We start from the raw sequence: 11,503 nt of genomic DNA on the forward strand, positions 1-11,503 counted from the left end.
CCAGTTCCCTCAGGGATCCACAGCCTTCACCTATGGAAAGAACCCGATTAAGCAATGTCCCAATGACTGTACTGTAACAGAACAAACTGAACACTGCCTTGGGGTTAAGAGTTAAGAAACCAACCCCTGAAGTGAGCTCACTGAGCCAAGTACACAGAGCCTTTTCCCAGAGATTTCCTTCAACGTAGTAACTCGACACTAAATCTTCCTTTAGTGCTGATCACATATTTAAACTGCGGTTCTTCTACTTGAAATATTCTTAAAGAAAAAGCCCCAGGGGACTGTTGATGAGAGTAATTACAAAGAAAGCAGGCATCCCAAGCCAAAATTTCTTCGAAAACTTAGAAAACTTATCAGCCCTGCTGAAGTGACTAGAAAAGCTTGAAAAATTGAGGAAGGCAATGAATTGTTATTATTTAAATTCGTTCAAATCTTGTTTGCGGAGCCCCAACCCTATTCACAGAAGCCACTAGATCTACCCGTCACACATCACACAAGCTAGATTGCAGTTATCTTCATCTTAGAAGCAAGGAAGCTGAGGCTCAGGAAGCAGGCATGTGAACTTACTTTGCCTTTTAGCTAGCTTCAGTCTGTTCGAGGAGAGCCCGCGGATAGCCAATTCCACTGTGTCCTCCTCGGTGTCAAAGAATAGTGTGTGTTCAATAAATACTTGCTGAGCCTCAAAATCAAGATTTCCCGCCCTTTTGTGGAAGCCATACATTTGGTAATCTCCATCCTCCCTATCAATTGGGTGTCATCCCCCCTCGTCTTGGAGCTGTCACATGACAGTCAGAAGAACTAGCCCCTCAGACTTGCCCCTCAAAGAGCAGGAAGCTACTCAAGGAGCACCTGCAGCTGCCTCTGAACACCACGCCCTGCTGCCAGACCACACCTCCCATGGCACTCCCAGCCAATCAGTGAAGGCGACGGGGATTCGAAGCACGCTGTTCCATGGGGGAGAGGGGTCACTCCTCTGATGTCCAACTTTGGCTGGCCTCCCAGAACTTTCCCCAGGCTGCACCAGAATATATATGATGGTCCTCCCCACCTTCCTTTCTTCCCGTCTTCACTCTAGGATCATACTTGCTTCACAGTCTGATGACCCTCCCAACTTCCCTCCCTAATAAAATCCTGGCACGTTTAATCCTGTCTTGATGTCTGATTCTTGGAGGACTGGGGACTCACACATCCCAGTTTTTGCTCTAATAAATTGTTTATAATCCCCATTCACTTCAGAGTACTTGATGTGCACCTACTGTGTGTTACGAGACTGGTGCTGAACAACAATAGCATTATTCATGCCCTTAAGGAGCTGGTGGATTACTTAATTACAAAAATTTAAAGCGGGGGGGGGGGGGGGGGGGGGGGGGGGGGGGGGGGGGGGGGGGGGGGGGGGGAGGGGGGGAGCTTTGATAAGATTTAATAGGGGGAACCTGACCTAATCTATAGGATTGTGAGAGAATCCCCTAAAGAAGAGTGATTTCAGATGAGATCTGAAGGATGAGGAGGAGTTAAGAGGGCAAACATGTGGAGTATTTCAGGCTGATGGAACAGAAGGTGCAAAGGCTCTGAGACGGGAGGAAGCTCAACAAACAAAAGGACACAAAGGCAGAGAATGCAAAGCAATGAAACTGGGGAGGAAGGAAGGGCCCATTTCAGAAGACCTTGTGGGCCATCTTGGGAATTAGGAAGATTATTTATTTTTCTACCGTGTGGTTCTTTGAAAGCAAGTACTGTGTAATGGCCCTCTTTCCTAGGTCCAGTATAATACCCGGCACAAAGTAAATGCTCACTAAATATCTGTCGGATCAAAGTAATAGAAATCAATAAGGAAATAACTTAATTTTTGCATTATTATACCAACATCAAGGATGTAGCAGATTAGCCCAAAGTATCAACCAGGGAGAAGGTTCTGTATGCTGCTGACTGATTAAACTAATGATAATAATGACGATGATCATTCTCGGGCATTGAATTAATCCTTGAAGATATGCATGCAGAGAGACACCACAGCAGTGGGCACTATGGTGAGTAGGAACGTGCTGGGGATCAGAACGCCTGGTTCAAATACTGGCATTCCCACCTCCTACCTGAGTGGCCTTGAGCAAGTTACCTAACATCACCACGTTTTAGTGTCCTCATGTGTAAGGCAGAGCTGATCACTCTACCTCCACTGGAGCGCTGGCAGGAAGACTGTGGGAAATCACTGTGTAAAGCACCCTTAGCAAGCTGCCTGGGGCATGGCATGTGTTCAATAAATGGTACCAATTGCTAGTATTCTAACATGGTTCTCTCTCTGCCAAGATAAGAAAACATTAGCAGGGAGATTTCCCAAACCAGGGTGAATTGTCGTAAACCATATGTCATCAGAACTGCGTGGGATCACTTATGATGCAAGAGGCCAGCTTTGGGGACCAGCCGAGTGGGTTGAAAACCCTCAGGCCTGGCCAAGAGACCATGCCCAGACATGCACTTTACACACTTGGATTCCAAAACCCACACTAGTGCTTAAATGTAGATCTGAACATCAGACCAGACAGTGAACCACTCATATGCAGATATATGTAGTACCCTAACTTGGCGGGCAGCAGCTGGGGAAAGGACATGCTGCTTATAGGTGTTCTGTCCCGGAGGACAGAGGCTGTGCCTTTTGGCTTCGTTTCCGAACAGCAAAATGCAGCACCATGTGCAGATCTAGCTTAGCTCCTGCCTTTTGGATTTGTTTTTCTATGTTGGACATTGCAGTCAGAGCCAAGCTTAGGAGAAAATGCCTACGGAATCAAAAAGGATGAAAGGGAAAAACACCTGGCTCCCTCCCCAAGCACTGTCCCAGCTGGCTCTGGCTGCCTTGGAATGGGGCAGGGTGGCTGGGATGTAATTGCCCAGGCAGAGATATGAGGTATGCGGGCTACGTGCGCAAAAGCACACGCCGCCAGATCGGGAGGGACTCCACTTAGTGAGTGCCCATCTGATAACAACCTGAACCCTTAAGACGCCAGCTGCCAGCCAAGCTGGACGTGTCCGTACAGTGGCATCCAGAGGTCCAGGAGACACAACAAAGGGCCTGTTATTGACTCAGTCCTGTGTTAGCATGTCACCCTCATCAAAACAAGCCTTGGGCCGGGCTGGCAGAGAGGCCGTATCCAGGAATTCCAGGCTCTAGAACGGAGACTGTCCAATTCTAATGGGCACTCCGATGGGAATTTCAGTGTCAGTGGTCAAACATGACCTCATTAGGATTTGGCACTTGGGTCCCTATCTCCCTCAGAGTGTTCTTTTCTACGCCTCCCATTGTTACCAGGCCCCATGAGTGCTGGCTGTCTTGGTGCCCTTTCTTTAGGGCACAGCATCCATCAAGGCCTGAAACATTCCTTCTCCCCATTTCACTAGGACATAATAATATTCACTATGGCCAACACATGTTTACTACTTACATTGACCACTTATTGCTCTAAGTTTTTGACATAAATCTTAACTCATTTGCCTATCGCAGCAACCCTGTGAGCTGTGCACAAGTATCTTCCCACTTGACAGATGAGTAAACTGAGGCACCCAGAGATTAAATAATTTGCCCAAACTCACGTAGCTAGTAAAGTGGCAGAGCCAGGAAGCAAGTCCAGGTACTTTGCATCCAGAGTCCATGGTCTTATATATCATGTTATACTTCCTCCCTATCTGCCCAATTTCTTACTGATTAAAAAACTTTAAAGGCATCATATTCCTAGGGCTGTTTTTCCAGAATGAAAAATTATAGGGGCTCCTGGGTGGGTCAGTCGGTTAACCGTCTGACTTCGGCTCAGGTCATGATCTCATGGTTCGTGGGTTCAAGTCCCACATCGGGCTCTGTGCTGATATCTCACAGCCTGGAGCCTGCTTCAGATTCTGTGTCTCCCTCTCTGCCCCTCTCCCACTCATGCTCTGTCTCTTTCTCTCTCAAAAATAAATGAACATTAAAAAAAAATAATAAAAAAAAAACTATACTCTAGTACAGAGCTAGGACTTCCTATTTTGGGTATAGCAGAATGGGGAAATGTTTATAAATGAAGAGAGGCTAAGAAGGAAGCTGTACTGCTTAAGAACTTGATTAATATTAATCATAATATTAATATTGAGAACTCTGGTATTTTTAGCCAAGTGAGTACTTGGGCAAAGCATCTCTCTGGGCACAAGTTCTGCCTTGGAGTTCCTTGTTTAAGAGAGAAATACTTAGCCCAGTTGGGTGCATGGTTAGGAAAAGGAGTTACTGACTGCTGGTTTGTTTATGGCACTGCCTCCCCACAGGGAGAAATCACAATCTTGCAAATCTAAGCTTCACATCTAAATTGGTAAACCATTCCCAGGAATTCATCCCAGAAGGAACTCCTTGCAGCCATGGAAAGGAAGGAAGAGAGGGAACATTACTAAGCACTTACTCAGCTAGGATTTAATGCTCACAGAAAGTGTAGGACGTAGTGGTTATTTTCCCCATCTTGTGGCCCAGAGATCTTATCTATTCATCCAACGTTAAGTCCAGAATGCAAACCCCATTCCGAAGGAGGGAAGGACTCTGTGCCAGTTCAAGCCCTACTCTTCCAGGAACCTTCCCTGAGTCCTCAAACCCACATCAGCCCCTCTTGCTTGAAACACCTGTATAACTTGTAATCTTTGCCACAATCTAATATTTTCTTACATTGTTTCATACTGGACCAGTCTTGTTAGCCAAACAGATTATACATTTTCAGGGGCAATGGATGTGGGTTGAATTTTATTTCAGGCCATCCCTGACTATTTCAGGGCAGAGAACTGGGAGAAGTAAAGACCTAGAACCACAGCCTGGTCTCCCTGATCGAGGGAGTCAGTCACTTCCGCCCCAGAAGGGGCCAGCTTGGCTTTACAAATTACTATAGCATCGTCTGGTAGCTGGTAACAGCCTTCATGTTACTCTTGTCCTTTAAAACTCTTTGCAGTTGGGTCCAGACCTTGCGAAGCATCCCTGAATGTAAGTAACTATGACCGCACTGTCACTGACTTGGATTTCGCACAGGAGAAAATGTAGCTGAGTTTTCCAGCTTGCTTCTGCTTTACGATGCAGCCCACCATGCTGCAGGCCCCTCTTTCTGGCGTACCACCAACCAACATGAGACTAAGGTCTAATCTCAACGTTTCCTGAGACCCAACACTTCGGACTAGAAATAATGCATTGCCACACAGCAGGCACACTCAGACATGTCTGTGTCATCACCAAGGCAAAGCTAACATATATTTCAGGAGAATTTACAAGGCAGAAAGCACCCTCTAATTTAACAAAAAAACAAGAGGGCTGGGTGTTGCCTTTCTTTCCCAAAGCTAAGACACAAAAGCTTTTCTCACATTAAAGAGCCGGAACCCACCCAACCTGATTCTCTCCTCTCAGTCAAGGAGCACATCATTGTCAGCAACAGTGACAGAAGGCATACTGAGTCACGTAAGAGAGGTAACGAGACAAAGGTATCATCTTCATCCTACCACCTCTCCAGGATATGGGATAGCAAAGGGGTTGTCGGTTGACTGCTTCAAAGGCCAGCAGGTCAATAGTCTATTTCATGTCCCCTGGGAAACTGAGTATCACCTCATACCATGATTAACTACAAAAACAGAGCAGGGACCAGCACAGACAGCTCTAAAATATGATGGTAAAGACTCCCCATTTTAAGATAGATAATGAAGCCATTTTACACTTAGCCCTTTTCCGATCCCACCTCTTTTCATTAAAGCTTTTCTGTCCCTCTCTGTCTTCTTTGGGGACGATTCCTCCAGTCAGTGATTCCACAAGAATATGTCAGTGTATCTGCATGTATTACAGGGCAATGATTGACAGCCTCTCTCCTCCTCCTCCTCCTGGGTTATATAAGCATCTTAAACGTAGGGAATTCTCTTGAGTGGGACTCACAATTTCAGCTCATTCCAGACTGCTGAGTGGTGAGCTCTGGTTCCCCTCAAATCCTTATTTCTCAGCTGCTTCCTCCACCTGCCCCTAAAGTCCATGATAAAGGACATTTGATAAGTCAGGAGTTCCAGGTGATAACCACAGCTTTCCCTGTCCCTCCTCTTATTGCAGTCCCCTCCAATTTTGTCTCAACTGTGGCTGTTCTTGGTGTAATGCTTCCCCAGGGATGTGTGTGTAGCTTGGTCAAGGAGAAGGAACTACAGACAGAGGCAGACTCCTTGTCCTCCTCTTCCCTGGCACTGTCCACATCTCTCCCTAGCTCATCCACCACGTCTTTGGAAGAAAGCTGTCCGGAACCGCCTTCTGGAGGCCATGGAACTAGCTCAGTTGTTCTCAAATGATCTGTAGTGAAGAGCCAGTTCATTTTCTTTGTAATTTCCAAACCACGATGAACTACAACTTTTGTAAAATAAAAATAAATTGCTAAAAAAGAGTTTAAAGTAAAAGGCATGCAAAATATAAGCCCAACTTTTTTTATTAGATCCAACAGTTATAAAATTATGCTAGCATGTTCCTATAAAAGTTTCTAAACACTTGCTCTCAACTTCTTACCTTGTTCCCAGACCAGCACAGGTGTGAGTAGCCCTGCTCTAACTTGAGGGCTTTGCTACTCAACCACCTAAACCCTGAACCTCTTATCTATGCAAGGTGAGAGAAGAGCCAACACCTCAGCAGGTTATTGACATCCCACATCTGTATATTCCAAGGTCTTATTCCCAATTCTTCCTTAGGTTCTAGAAATATCTCTAACATTAGAATAATGCTGACTTCCTCAGGAGATCTGTCTGTACTTCTTACTACTAATTTAGACCTTACCTAATCCTAAGGCACCTTGGAGAGCGATGAAGGAAATGTAGGAGAAGGAACAGGCAAACATTGGCAGGTCACTGTCTCAGGCCATCCTGTGTAGAACAAACCAATGGGTGTTTTGAAGAGCATCTTCAAAACATGTGAAAGGTCTGAGAATGGTTATCATTGGGTCTGGGAAGTCACGGCCCACCCAGGCTTGCAGTAATGCCAGTGCCAGCTACACAAACAGTGGCTGTTTGTTCAAAAACCTGTCACCGGAGCTATGGTGGGGAGGGCGGGAGAGGGGGGAAGTCCCTAAATGGCTACAGACAGGAGAAGAGGGCAACCTTCTTTATAGCATTCTGGAGGGGCTGAGAATCACGTGGGAGGCAACAGTGACCCAGTTTAAATACTTTCTTTACTTCCAGAAGAAGCAAAGAACTGTCAGTGTCCATCATAACAAAGGACTGACTGCACGTTAGGAACAAAATTGGGTATGATCCCCTTTTAGTAGGAGGAAGCTGGAAAGTGAGGTAGGAAATATAAGGTGGGGCAGAGGACTCCATTTCTTTGAAACAATTTTAAAAACACCTCTATTGGTGTATAAATGGCATCCAGTAAAATTTGCGTATTTACAATGTACAACTTGACAAGCTGTGACATACACACACACTTGTGAAGTCATTACCACAGTCATAATAATGAGTATACCCATCACATCCCAAAGTTTTCCGGTGTCCTTTTATAAAAAATCCCTGCCTCCTACTTATTCCCATCCCACCTACAAGGCAACCACTATCCGTCACTAGAAATTAGTTTGAGTTTTCTAGAATTTTATAGAAGTGTAATCATACAGTATACACTGATGTTTGCTCTGATTTCTTTCACCAGCAAAATTATTTTGAGATTCATTCAGGTTGTTGTATCTACCACTTTGTTCATTCTTTTTTACTGCCGAGTAGTCTTCCATCGAGAAACAATTCTACATCGCAAGCAAGGTTAGCCCATGACCAAGATTTTGAGGTGTTGAAGAAAATTTATGAAGATTTGGGCTTTCCCTTAAAGTGGAGCTTGCTGCTCCTATCTTGGGAAATAAACCACTTTTGCTTCAAAATTAAGGAGAATAACAAAAGAAAAATCAGGCATTTGAGATTCTTACATGATAAAAAGGATTTTGTAATATGCACGGTCTGTGGACTATGAGAAGTAAGAAGAAAGAACCTGAGACACCAGGGACCATTATTCCTATCCAAGATAATTCTCAGCCTTCTTGACTTTCAGTATTTGATTCAGTTTGTTTTTTCCCTGGTGGTAGGAAATGTTCTGGAGAGAATGTCCTCATCACAGTTGTGGCTTTGCTTTTGGAGTCACCAAAAAGGAAGACTATTCTGCAATCACAATTAGAGTTACCCATTCATTCACCCACTGTACATTTCTTAGGTGTCTTCTGTATGCTGGGCATCATACTGGTGATATAGAGACATGCAAAAGACTTAAGAAAGACTTGGTTGCTGATTTCACAGAGTTGTACAGTGTGCAGGCTTCATGGATGATTATTTTATGACAGATTCCTTCACAACAGAGATCAGAGATGGCAAACGGGTCAACATCATGGGTGGGGTCAAGCTCTTACCGTCATGGAGACTAGAAGACAGGATTGAATGTGGGGACACCTGGGTGGTTCAGTCGGTTAAGCGTCTGACTCTTGATCTCAGCTCAGGTCTTAATCTCAGGGTCATGAGTTCAAGCCCCACAGGGGGCTCCATCCTGGGCATTAAGCCTACTTAAGAAAGAACAAAAAATAAGGATTGAACATGGATGTGGTGGCAGAGGAAGAGTTCTGGTTCATAGACTATCAGGAAGTACAGTGTCCCATTGGCAGTGACAGAGAATTCAACCCCAGCTCCCCCATATGGGGTAGTGGGGAAGATAGGAAGATGTAGGGGATATAAGGAGCATGTTTCCTGTCCCCTCAAAATAGCTGTGGACATGAACATTGTTGTTTGCCCAACCAAAAAGGAGAGGAACTTATTTTTCTAAATAAGTAACAGTGTTCTAATAGAAGGTTTCATAAAAAAGCAGACTAGTATTTGCTCCCAATCCTTCTCCCACAGAGTTATACTAAAAGAACACAAGTGGAAAATAGCGGGATACAAAATTGAATGAGTAAGATGATGATTACAACAAATCAAATAACCAACCTATTCCTTGGAAGGGAGGGCTAGGGTGGGGAATGTCCAAAGAAAACACCAGAAAAGTTAAAAAACACTTGTTTGTGCCTTCAAATTTTCTTTAGTGAGTATTGTGCCATTGAATTTTTGAAGAACTACTTTGAAACACACTCTTCATGGAAAGTCATGGATTCTCAGCCAAGGGAAACCAAAGTCAGTAGTCTGAATATGCCTGCAGTCTGGAAAAAGGCCTGGCCATGGAGGGACTTCAGGGAATCCAGTGACAGAGGAAGGGTGAGACCTTTCAGAAGGGTCTCTCTGCCAGCTGAAGGCTCCAAGGTAGTAGAGAGTGAAGAAGGGGAGCAATTGGAAGTGGGGACTGGAGTACAACTAGAGAGCCCCACAGAGGCAGGCATGAGCATATAGACAGTGTCAGAAGGGCCAGGACCAACGAGGCCAGGACCTGAGTGGGTGACCATGAGAAAGTAACTTCATTGAGCCTCAAGATCCTTGCCTATAAAATGAAAAAGCTGAGGCACCTGGGTGGCTCTGTCAGTTGAGCGTCCGAGTCTTGGTTTCGGCTCAGGTCACGATCTCACAGTTCATGGGTTTGAGCTCCATGTCAGGCTCTGCACTGACAGCACGAAATCTGCTTGAGATTCTCTCTCTCTCTGCTCCTCTCCCTCTCTCTCTCTCACACACACACACACTCTCTCTCTCTCAAAATAAATAAATAAACTTTAAAAACAATGAAGAAGCAAAACCGGATAGTCTCTAACTTCCCTTCTAACTCTAAACATGTAGGAATCTGAACTGTAAGATTCATCTCAACACTTATCCATTGAAGACCCTGACTGTATATGAAGCACTGTGGGTCAACAACCGCAGCCATCCTCTTTGAGTTAGTTCACATCCATCAAAAACAATTAAACGCTTGTTACTAAGTGTACAGTGATGTATATTTTCTAGAAAAGGAGTTGAACAAAAGCAGTCACTGATTACAAAGCCTAAGACAGCCAATCCACCTCCTTTACAACGTTGACAGTCCATCTGGTTAGGGACACAGAAAAAGGGATTTTCCAGGAGTCATAGAATGGAAATTGACCCCTACCTCAATGGGGAGATGCCAAGGCATTAAGAACATGCCAGCTGCCCTTATGGGCACTGCTATTGGAAGAGGTGGTCCCAACATACTCCCAAAACTATCTCCACTTACCACTCTTGACCAAAGTTAGACATAAGTTGTTGTCTGTTGGTGAGGAATGTGAAAACTCACGCACAGATGGGTGGAGCAGGAAACGGAGGGAAGGTCAGAGAGAAAACAAAGAGGTTTCCTGTGATGAGTCACTGCCTTCTGGGAAACGATTTCAGAAGCCACCACAATATCCCCAGCACCTGTCCAAGGCTTGTATGCTTTACTGAAATAAAATGTGGCAAACGAAGCACCGGACCACATCTGAGAGCTGACGGGCCACATACAGGGCAGAAATCTGGGAAAGAGCCAGGCCAGCCACATGTGACAATTTGCACATCGCCTGCCAGAGTCTCCAAGTGGGGAGACTGTGGGTGGGCTGAAGATACTCAGTTCGAGTTCCCCTTTTCTTTAAATTGAGCAAACTCTATGCCATTCTTTCCTCTGATAGAAGGAAAGTCACAGCTTGGATTTTCAGATAAAGATTTTTCTTCTATTTTTTCCTACTGCCCTGTGATTAAGGTCAATGCAAATCAAAGTTTCCAAGTGTAAAAAGCTCACTGAATTTCAAAAGAAAACAAATTTGACCCTAATTCTGGGAACAGGAATTGTTGGGCTCCACGTGGGATGAATTCCTTTTCTTGGTTTGAGTTGAGTTGAAAACAAAACCAACGTTTATTTCCTCATCCATTAAAAGGGTGAACTTTATATGCAGTAAGGTAAAAAGCATATAAGCAGTCTCAGGCCACTGCTGGATAGTATATACAATAAAACCAAGAGAGTAAGCCAAGACATAAGAAGACACAGGAGTCAGAACTAGGAGATCCAACTCAGGAGAGAGGAGGGAAGTCCAACGTAATGGTGAGGAAAATACGTAGCAGTTCTGGAGAGCCACCAGTCCTGACAGGGGAAGGGAGACAGGAGCCTCTAGAAGGCTTCTCTCTTGAGAAAAATAGTAATAGATCAAGATGTGATTAACAGTTATGTGGGAGAGCTCTGTATAGAAAACAAGGCAAGTAAACCAAGCAAATTAAAACACAAATAAGTCAAGTATTAACTCCAGGGGCAAAGAGTTACATAAAATAGGAAGAACAATCCCAGTACCCTATAAGGCTCAGCCTTAATGATATTTACACGCCTGTAGAAATGTGATCACTGAATGTTCATTTAATCCATATTACCAGTATTATGACCATATTTGGAGAAAGGGAGGAAAGGAAGAGTAAGAGACAAGGGGGACACAAAAGTAAGAAACCAAACCATCATACAGAGAGGAAGTCAATGCATAATATCTAAACCTGAAAAACTGACAAGCAGCAGTATAAGCTTGTTATTTAGAAAGTTTTAAGATTTAGAAGTAGTTGCCTCTGAGATGGAATCAAGTAT

The 11,503-nt window shown here is 44.4% G+C and overlaps 1 long non-coding RNA gene across 1 annotated transcript in view; it reads right to left on the bottom strand.

Annotated features, from left to right (window-relative positions):
• LOC122468984 overlaps positions 1–8,517 on the bottom strand; it is a 50,371-nt gene extending 41,854 nt beyond the window's left edge. Inside the window, exon 1 of the long non-coding RNA XR_006293361.1 lies at positions 8,388–8,517. This is a non-coding gene — a long non-coding RNA (uncharacterized LOC122468984). The remainder of the gene's footprint in view (positions 1–8,387) is intronic.
• Between the last annotated feature and the right edge of the window lie 2,986 nt (positions 8,518–11,503).

The sequence above is a fragment of the Prionailurus bengalensis genome, chromosome B3, assembly GCF_016509475.1.
Source record: "Prionailurus bengalensis isolate Pbe53 chromosome B3, Fcat_Pben_1.1_paternal_pri, whole genome shotgun sequence".
NCBI classification, from domain to species: domain Eukaryota; kingdom Metazoa; phylum Chordata; class Mammalia; order Carnivora; family Felidae; genus Prionailurus; species Prionailurus bengalensis.